Consider the following 10,766-nt stretch of genomic DNA (forward strand, 5'->3'; position numbering starts at 1 on the left):
TACATTCTATTCAGCTCAAAAAGTTCACAATCTGCAGGCAGTCAATCTGTAATGTTTTGTAAATTCCACTTTGGAAGTAGAATCAGTCTGACTCAAGACTGGGATACAGGCAAGACTCTGACCTCACACCTTTAATGCATCATCTGAGCTGAGATGTCACCTTTTGTTATAAAACCTTAAGTTATCTTGAGAAGGTGACTTAAAAAGAAGTTCTGTGATTTACATATTAATTAACCTGCAACCCATTCTAAAAGATGAAAGACTTAACAATCCAGGTTTGTTCAATATATCATTTCAGTTGCATGACACTGTAATCTTTTGCTATAAATTCTGTGTCTTATGATCTTACACCCCATGACCACCTGATAAAGGAGCAGGACTCCAAAAACTAGTGCTTCCAAATAAACCTGTTATCCTATAACCTGGTGTTGTGTGATGTTTAACATTATCCTTAGAAAGCATCTTCAAAACTCATAACCACTTCCATCAAGAAGGGCAAGGGCAGCAAATACATCAGAACCCCATCAGCAAGTTCCCTCCAAACCACTCACAAACCTGACTTGGAAATATATCGCTGTTCCTTGACTGTCATTAGATCAAAATCGTGGAATTCATTGCTAAGGGCATTATGGGACTGCAGCAGTTCAAAATGACTGCTCACTATCTCCTTCTCAAGGGTAACTAGATATGGGCAATAAATGCTGTCAGAGATGCCCATACCCCACATGAAAATGAAAACAATCCCACTGTCCAGCAAAGGCACTGGATTTGAAAAGTGAATTCTGCGTTCTTCCATCAGATGCTGCCAGACCTGCTGAGTTTCTCCAGCAATCTCTATTTTGTTTCATATTTTCAGCAACTATAGTTCTTTGTTTTATTCTATTGAGGCAGAGACCTTCCCTGGTTCCTAATGGGGAAATTAGGCCTGAATTTTTTAATAGAGTTGCTTTGAAGTAAATTTTTGATGTTCTCTGAGTAAACAGGTTTTTTTATTTAACCTGAAATTCTTTATTTTGTTTTTTGGTGACTTACTTTCCCTAAATTTAGATATCCCAATAAATGAAATTTTTTTTCCATTTAATCAATAATTTCAAAGATCACAATCATTTCATCCATCTTTTCTATTCTAGAAAATATAACTGCGCACTGTTCACTGTCTGGCTTAATACTTTCTCTGTTGAAACTTTATTGCTGGAACAGCACAGCAGGTCAGGTAGCATCCAGGGAACAGGAGATTCGACGTTTCGGGCACAGGCCCTGCTTCTTAATACTTTCTCTAACAATTTCATGCCTTTGTTTCCTTAGATAAGACAGTTGTGCAGAATTTAATAGGCTATCATGACCTTTATAGGATCAGACTGTGAGACACCCTCATTCTGCTCATTCTCAGGAGGAGTTTCACCTATGCCATTGTCAATAATGGTAAATGGCACTCCTTCTTTCTGCATTCTATTGTTTATGGATACCAAGATTAAAGAGAGCAAACGTATTTCTCTAGAATTTTCCATAGAATTTCCTAATACAAAACAAGTATTAAAAAGAAATTTTACATGGTGTTTTGATGGGTAGGATTTCCTAACATTTATTGGGTGTCAAATGATCTTATGGCTTCTACACACAATCCTGTGACTTTACCAATTATAAGCACTTTCACTTCACAAATGCAATGGCTCTATCACTATCAGAACAAGATAACATTAAAGTCAGATAGCAGATATCATGTTTTAAAATTAAAGAAGCAAAATTATTTAACATTCTAGCTTAGTTTCTGCCTGTTAGCCAATCCTTAATTCATGCCAATTAGCCAACCAATCTCTTTCGGGGTACCTTACCATAAGCTTTGAAAATCCATAAAGATTCGTGCACTTTGTGTCTTCCACTGTGTCTCACACCTGCACACACACACCATGGGTGCTGGGGAAAAAAAATAAGCACTACCGCAGTTAGGTGGTAGTGTGGGGGTTAAAATTTTAAAAAAAAGAAAAAAAAAGCTTTGAAAATCCAAGTATATTACATCCATTGATTTACCTTTAACAATTTTGTTAGCGACATCCTCAAAAAACTTTAGATTTGTGAAATACGACTTCCCTTTCTCAAATCCACACTATGCTCAAACATACCATTGTTATCCAAGTTTCTATCAACCAAGACTTTAGCTGATATCTTCTCCCATAAGGATGTCCTTCAGCAGCAAATGACATCCTTGACCCTGACACCAAGTAAGCAGCATTCTATCCTAGAACAACTTTTAATTCTGCAGTAATACCTGTGTGTTCCCCTGATTGTGCAATCCTGTCACTATTGTCCTACCATTCTTCTTATCTTCCTCCCACCCGCTTCCACCTCATATTGCTGAGATACCCCATGGCTATGGATTTGTCTCTTCTTACACACCCCTGAGGAACCTTACCCTCACCAGTTTCCAAAATGGAATACGATTAGCAAGCAGCATAGACTCAGGGATAGAGTGCCTGGTTCACCTATACCACCTGGTGGTCACTCTTCCCTTGTGACCTGCGTACTTTTAACTTGTGGTGTGACCACCTCCCTATTCATGCTAAAACACCGAAAACAACAAATGCTGGAGATGACAGCAGGTCAGACAGCATCAGATGAAAAGTCATCTAAACTTGAAACATTAGCTTGCTCTCTTTCCATGGATACTGTCTGACCTGCAGTGATTTCCCATTAATTTATTGTTTTCAGTACATCTGCAGTAGTTTGTCATATTTTCCTCTGCTTTGCAGATATACTGCAGCTGTTGCTCAAATTCTGAAATCCAGAACTCAAACTTGTGCAACCAGTGACATTTTCTGCAACTGTATTTCTCTAGGATACATGTCTTGACATGTACTGTAGGATGTATAAATTCTATTTGCCACAGCTGAATTGTCATTATGAAAAACCTATTTGTTATCTTTCAATTAAATGTAAACTTACCAAAAAAATTAATTTAACTTTGCTTACATTAAATTTATTTCAGTTTGACTTTATTTAACTTTATTTTAATGGAGCGGAGGCTTCTTTTACCTCTCAGAGCATTGTGAGTCTGTACAATGCTTTTAAAGAGCAGTGGAGGCAAGGCCATTGGTATATTTTAAAGGCACTGTAAAAAGATTCTTGCAGAAGTAACTGGGGAGTGAAAAGCTATCAAGAGTAAGCAGAAAAATGGAGTGAGGGCATAATTATATCAGCCATGATCTTAGCAAACGATGAAGCTTGCTTAAGGGGCCAAATCTGAAAATGTGTTGCTGGAAAAGCGCAGCAGGTCAGGCAGCATCCAATGAGCAGGAGAATCGACGTTTCGGGCATGAGCCCTTCTTCAGGAATACTCCCGAAGAAAAATTCCTGAAGAAGGGCTCATGCCCAAAACGTCGATTCTCCTGTTCCTTGGATGCTGCCTGACCTGCTGCGCTTTTCCAGCAACACATTTTCAGCTCTGATCTCCAGCATCTGCAGTCCTCATTTTCTCCTTAAGGGGCCAAATGGCCATTCAGTTCAACTAATTTGCAAGTTGGTAGGACACAAAAGAGTCTGTAAAGTGGTATAAGTGGGTTACGTCAGTGGACAAAAATCTGGCAGATGGAGCTTAACGTGGAAGAATGCAAGCTTGTCCTCTTTGATAGAAAGAATGGAAAAGCAGAATACCATTTAGATGATGAAAGACCACAGAATATTGAAGGATTTGTGTATCCTCACTCCTGAATCTCAAGAAGTCAACAAACAGGTTAAGCAAGTAATTAAGAAGACAAATTAAATACTGATTTATTGCAAAGGCAGTCTTCTAACAAGTATAGAGGACATTGGCAAGGACACACCTATTGTGCAATGTACAATTTTAGTCTCCTTATTAAAAGAGATTTGCATTGAAAGTAATTCAGAGAAGGTTCACTCGGTTGATTCCTGGAATAATGGATTGCTTTATGAGAGAAATTGAGAAGTTTGGACCTATATTATTTTAATAAAAAAGATAGGAAATGGATAATTCTAGAACTACAGTATACAATTTCAAAATAAAAAGACTCTCCCATTTATTATAATGATGTGGGACTTATTTTATCAAAGTGCTGTTAATCTTTGGAATTTTCCACCTCAGACATCAATGGAGGCTAATTTAATACTTGCAAAGCTGATGTAGACAGATATTTTACTTAGAAGGAGTCATGGGTTATGGGTACAAGCAGCAAAACCAGAGTTAAGCCCTTTGCCACTTTTGCTTTGTTACTGATTGCACACATAAGCTATCAGAAGAAATGGACTAAATTACTCAAGTTGTTGTAATAGTCTCATGAATCACAACTAGTCAATGAAAGTATATAGATTAGCAATGGCAATGTGAGTACAGGTTAAGATGCAACATCATTTCTTCACACTTAAATTGTAATTTATGTTGCTATTACTGTAATGAACAGTTCTTTGATCAATTCAAAAAGATCCTCTGAATATATTTATGGGATGATTGGAAATGAATTGTATTTTAATTCACAGCAGTACTGCAATTATAATTTCCATTTACTGCAGATCTTGACTGGTTTAGATTTTATAGAAAAAGCTAAATTTGTGGAAGATGTGAAAGAGATAGTTGATCTTAGGCGTGCTCCATGATATTTATACTAGTTTGGCTACTTTCATCGAATTAATAGCAAATGTATACCCAAAAAAACCTTCTGTACAGTAAACTGATCACTAGATCACAACCTCAATGTCCATAGTTCTGCTATATGGACATTTGTAAATGAGTTATGATAATGGTGGACATTGACACTGACTACTAGGATACAGTGACTGATGACTGAATGTTTAGAAGGACATTTGAAGACCTGAGCAGAAACAAAAAGTTAATCTGGATGACAAGTCCCAGAGAAAACAGAAGCCAGTGAATCGTGCATCTTCTTAGCCCATTGTCTTCCTCTGCAACAAATAATGCAATGACTATAATGCCCGAGAGGTGCTCCTAAGCCACTGGGGGATGCTTAATATGGAGTAGACCACCATGACCCAAACCATCATCTCACAGTTGAAGGCTGTCACCATAGCATGAAAAAGACAGACAAATGTCCATACTGTTTTATTTATAGTATAAGGGCCAACAAAATGATGGCAAATGCACATGCATGTTTCACCCACACATCTTGTAACTTTTTCTCAGCTTTATTATTGCTCAAGTTGTCAGTACAGTTACGTACAAATGTTCTTTTAGCTCGACTGTGATGAAATTCAATACATGGTACCATCTGAAGAGCCAGCAATGAAAATATTAATGTCTTTGAGTTCTAGTTATTTGTCACCGCATTGCCAAATTGCAGTCTTTAATTTATATTTTCTAAACAACCTGTTCAGAGATATAACACACACCTCTGGAGTAGGTGGGACTTGAACACAAGCCCCCTAGAAACACTACACTGAACCCACTGTCATCAACTTACTTGATTACCCCAAAATTTGCTCCAGCTAGATTTAACAATTTCTTTATCTAGGTTGGTATTTAACGTTCATGAATCCAACAGTTGAGGTTAAATTGAACTGAATAAAATCATCAAAGGAGTTCAAGTAAGAATATAAATCAATCTACAATTCCAACTTTTAATATGGACAGGAACTATCCAGAATATAAAGTCCATTCCTAGACCCTTGGCATCTTTAAACCAATTTTCTTTTTAAGTTAACAACTATTAGAATGATCGGATGCAATAAACATGTTCTCAGTTTCACATTCACCAGAACATCTTCAAACGTTGATATAGATTTTCCACCCGCAATCTTGGTTAGATCAGCATCCCAAATTTGCTCCCCATTAGATAAACTATTTTTGTTTTCATTGACTTTCTGCAGAAGTGAGTCAAAGATCTGCCCTTTAACTATAACTTATGTTGCACCTTTTAGATGTGCATCAACAAACAGCCTGAATTAAAGGTTTGCCTTATGAAGAAAGGTTGAATAAGCTCGGAGTTTTCTCTCTGGAAAGAAGGAGGAAGAGAGGAGACCTTATCGAGGTGTACAAAATTATGTTAGGAATAGATAGAGTCAATAGCCAGAGACCTTTCCCCAGGGCAGGATTGACTGGTATGAGAATTCATAGTTTGAAGATATTAGGAGGAAGGAATAAAGGAGACATCAGAGGTAGGTCCTTTACGCAGAGAGTTGTGAATGCATGGAATGTGTTCCCAGCTGTGGTGGTGGAAGCAGAGTCACTGGGAACATTTAAGCGACTTCTGGACATGCACATGGATAGCAGTGAGTTGAGGGGTGCATAGGTTAAGTTACTATATTTTACATTAGGATTAAATCTTGGCACAACATCGTGAGCCAAAGGACCTGTTCTGCGCTGTACTTTTCTATGTTCTATGTTTACAATAGGTATTTGATAATAAGTTAGTATCATTCTTATCTTGGATCTCCGTGAGAATGAATACTATCATACAAACATATGAATTAGGAGTAGGACACCTGTCCACCTGAGCTTGCTCTGCCATTCAATAAACTTGAGGCTGATCTGATTCTGTTCCCATATTTGATCACTCTATCACCACAACACTTTTAATGGCAATTAAATCATACTCATTTACTTCAGTTTGTGCCTTCAAATTGTCAACTTTGTTGTGAATCCTGCATGCATTCAGATACAATGCCTTTAATTCTGCCTTTTTAATTTCATACTACTTTCTGAATTCATTTGATAGGAACAAATTTGGAACAATGTAGACTATTCAGCACCTTGAGCCTGCTCCACCTTCAATAAGATCATGGCTATTTTGAATGTAACCTCAAATTGCTTACCCACCTACCCCAATTACCTTTAAGTGATGGTTACATTCTCACTTGTTGGAAATATTTGTTGCCTAAGCACAAATATTACTTGTCACTTATTAGCCCAAGCCTGGATGGTGGTTGGATCTTACTGTATATGGATGTAAATTGCTTCAGCATCTGAGGACTCATGAACGGTGCCAAACATTATGCAATTATCAGTAAATATCTCCACAGCTGTCTTTATGTTGGAAGGAAGTTCATAATAAAGCAGCTGAAATGGTTCGGCACAAGACACTACCCCGACGAACACCTGCAGAGACGCACTGTGGCTTGATTATTGACATCCAACAACCATATTCATCTTCCTTTGAGCTATGTTGACTTTAATCTGTGGAGAGTTATCCCCCAATTCCCAGTGACTCCAGTTTTGCTAAGGCTCTTTGATGCCATATTTGTTAAAATATTACCTTGATGTCAGGGATGGCATGGTGGCCCAGTGGTTAGCACTGCTGCCTCACAGCACGAGAGACCCAAGTTCAATTCCAGCTTTGAGTGACAGTCTAGGTGGAGTTTGCACATGATCCCAGTGTCTGCATGGGCTTCCTCCAGGTCCTCCGGTTTCCTCCTACAGTCCAAAGATGTGCAGGTGAATTGGCCATGCTAAATTGACAATAGTGTCCAGGCATGTATCAGTTAGCTAGTTTAGCCATGGGACATGTAGGGTTACAGTGAAAGGGTAAGGGGGTGAGTCTGAGTGGGATGCTCTTTGGAGAGTTGGTGTGGACTTGTCAGGCTGAATTGCCTGTTTTCATACTGAAGGGATTCTATCATCCTCACCTCACCTCTGGAGTTCAGCGTGCTTGGACCAGAGCTGTGATGAGGTCAGAAGTTGAGTGATCCTGTTAGAACCCAGACTGAGTATCAGTAAATAGGTTATTCCTTTGAGAGTGCCACTTGGTAGCACTATCAAAGATCCCTTCCCTTACTTTGCTGATGATTGAGAGTAGATTGATATGAAGCTAATTGTGTGCTTGGATTTGTCCTGGTTTATGGACAGGACATGTCTAAGCAGTTTTCCATCTTGTTAAGTAAATGCCAGCGCTGTGGCTGTACTTGAACTGCTTTGCTTGGGGCATGGCTAGTTCTGCAGCACAAGTCTTCAATACTATTATGGAATGTTATCAGGGTCTATAGCCTTTGCAATACTAGCATCTTCAGTCATTCCTTGACATCATGTGGATGAATCAAATTGGTTGAAGATGGGGACCATGGGTGGAGGCCAAAATAGATCATACACTTGCCACTTCTGGCTGAAGATGAATTCAAATGCTTCAACCTTGTCTTTTGCATTGATCTGCAAGGCTCCCTCATTGTCGAGGATGGTGAGATTTGTGAAGCCTTCACCTTCCATTAGTTGTTTAATTATCCACCAGCTGCTGGTGGATGTGGTAGGACCACAGATCTTAGAGAGGCTGATAGCCAAGTTCAGTACCCATGAGAATGGCCTCAACCAGGACCTCGGGTTCATGCCACACAACAGGTGACCCCACTGCATTATACACTCTCACACACATACACACTAGCTCTTACATACTCACACACACTCATGCAGACCCTCTCTCATACACACGCTCTCTCATACACACACACACCTACAATCCCACACTCACACCCACACGCACACCCTCTCACAGGTTTATACTCCATCACACTCACACTCTACCAAACACGCATTCACGCAAACACACACTCTCTTCACTCACATGCACACACTCACATACACACATTCACACTCTCTTTCTCATACATACACATACACGCACACAAGTCTATGGGGTGAATATGCATTTGCAGAATTGTATTTGCCGATACATTATATTTTGCTCAGAAAATACACAATCTGCAGGCAGCCCTCCCATGGAACATTTTATTAAATCCTACTTTGGAAATACAACCAGTCTGACTCAAGACTGGCATAAAGACAGACTCTAACACACACCTTTAATACATTATCTGAACTGCGATGTCACTTTTTCTTATAAAAACATGTTATCTCAAGAATGTAACTTAAAAGAAATTCTGGGATTTACATGTTAGTGAACTGAAACCTGCAACCCTTTCTAAAAGATGAAAGACTTAACAGCAATCTAGGTCTGTTCAATATATAGTTTCAGTTGCATGACATTGTAATCTTTTGCTATAAAGTCTGGGTCTTATGATCCTGCTCCACAGCTACCTGATAAAAGAGCACCAGTCTGAAAGTTAGTACTTTCAAATAAACCTGTTGGTCTATAATCTGATGTTGTATGGTTTTTAAATTCTATGACATTGTCACTCTCAATGTTTCCTTCCAAGTGGTAAATGGTTTTCAGTATAAAGGAGTATTCATTCATTAGCAGAGGGGTGCTGGAGAAGGAATGGGGTTAGTTGGTGGTAATCAGAAGGCTGTTTCTTTGCCCATGTTTGGTCTAATGTCAAGAGACTTCATAGGGTCCTGAGTCAATTTTGAGGATTGGGAGGGTAGCTCTTTACATTGTTTTCACTTCTGTTGAATCTGTCCTGTCAGTGGACAGGATATATCCAGGGATGAGGATAGAGGCATCTGGAACATTGTCCATAAGTACTTTAGATGAAGATGCTGCTTCACTGTTAGATTACTTACAGTGTGGAAACAGACCCTTCAGCCCAACAGGTCCACACCGACCCGCTGAAGCACAATCCACCCATACCCCTACATTTACCCCTTCACCTAACACTACGGGCACTTTAGCATGGCCAATTCGCTTGACCTGCACATCTTTGTGACTGTGGGAGGTAACCGGAGCACCCAGAGGAAACCCACAGGGAGAATGTGCAAACTCCATACAGTCAGTCGCCTGAGGCGGGAATTGAACCCAGGTCTCTGGCGCTGTGAGGCAGCAGTGCTAACTGCTGTGACACCATACTGTCCATGGGACAGCACTCCCAGTTTTGGCATGCACATCCCTGAACCTTAGTAAAGAGGATTTTGCACAGTCAACAAGGTTGGTTTTTATGTTGTCACATCCATGCCTAAGTAGTTGCTGGGTAGCCCATCCAGTCCCATGCTTCTGTTTAGTCTCAGATGAAGGAAGCACAGCAGGTTGTGGAGTGGGCCTTGAACCCACAATCTTCTGACTTGGAGGCAGGAATGCTACCAGCTGAATACAGTGAGCCATGGTCTCTGGATCATCTTGATATTAATTGCTCCACCATTGGTGGCCGTGCCTTCAATTGACGAGGCTTAAAGTCCTAGAATTTCCTCCCTTAATTTCTCTGCATTTTCACCATCTTTTTCTCTTAAGATTTAAAATATATCTTTACTTTTTGACCATCTAATATTACCTTACATGGCTTTGTGTTACACTTCACTATCCTCCAAGAAAGCATTGAAAATAGATGTAGGCCATTCAGCTCATCAAGCCTGCTCCACCATTCAATATGATAACCCAATACCCTCCTCCTGTGTTCTTCCCAAACCCTTTGATACCTTTAGCCCTAAGTATGTCTAAATCAATATATCTGCTGTAAGGTGTCTTTTATGTTAAAGTGACTGTATAAAAACAAATTGCTGATTTGAATATGCTGCTTGATATTAACATACCGAGATTTGTGTATATCAAGTATGCCTCTCATGAACAAAGCTTTGCAAAATACTTATTAACTAATTATAACTTATTAACTAATTCCTGTTCATTGTACTATTATAGTTTAAGGTATTACCATTTGGATGATGTGTTGAACTGAAGGCTTGTCTATCCGTAAAAGACCCTCCGGCACTATTTAAAACAAATAACAAACGATTTCTCCTGCCGTATTGGACCGTAATTACAGTACCCAGTTGAAAAAAAAAGTTGCGCAATTACCCTTCTAAAACTGTTTATAATTTTTTAAAGTCCTATAAAATTTCCCTAATTTAAAAATACTATATATAAAATTGGCCAATCCTTCTCAATTACAGCAAATGAACAGCATAAAAATCTGGGAAGTGTTTAATA

The 10,766-nt window shown here is 39.1% G+C and overlaps 1 long non-coding RNA gene across 1 annotated transcript; it reads right to left on the reverse strand.

Moving 5' to 3' along the window:
- Positions 1–1,839: 1,839 nt before the first annotated feature.
- On the reverse strand, positions 1,840–10,723 carry LOC148149138 (uncharacterized). The gene is made up of 3 exons (XR_015758149.1): positions 10,492–10,723; positions 7,218–7,375; positions 1,840–1,914 (listed from the first exon to the last, which is right to left on the reverse strand). It is a non-coding gene; the product is annotated as an uncharacterized LOC148149138 (long non-coding RNA).
- Positions 10,724–10,766: the final 43 nt, after the last annotated feature.

The sequence above is a fragment of the Chiloscyllium plagiosum genome, unplaced genomic scaffold, assembly GCF_037043375.1.
Source record: "Chiloscyllium plagiosum isolate Xiang-an unplaced genomic scaffold, Cpla_swu_hap1 HiC_scaffold_9, whole genome shotgun sequence".
Taxonomy (NCBI): Eukaryota; Metazoa; Chordata; class Chondrichthyes; order Orectolobiformes; family Hemiscylliidae; genus Chiloscyllium; species Chiloscyllium plagiosum.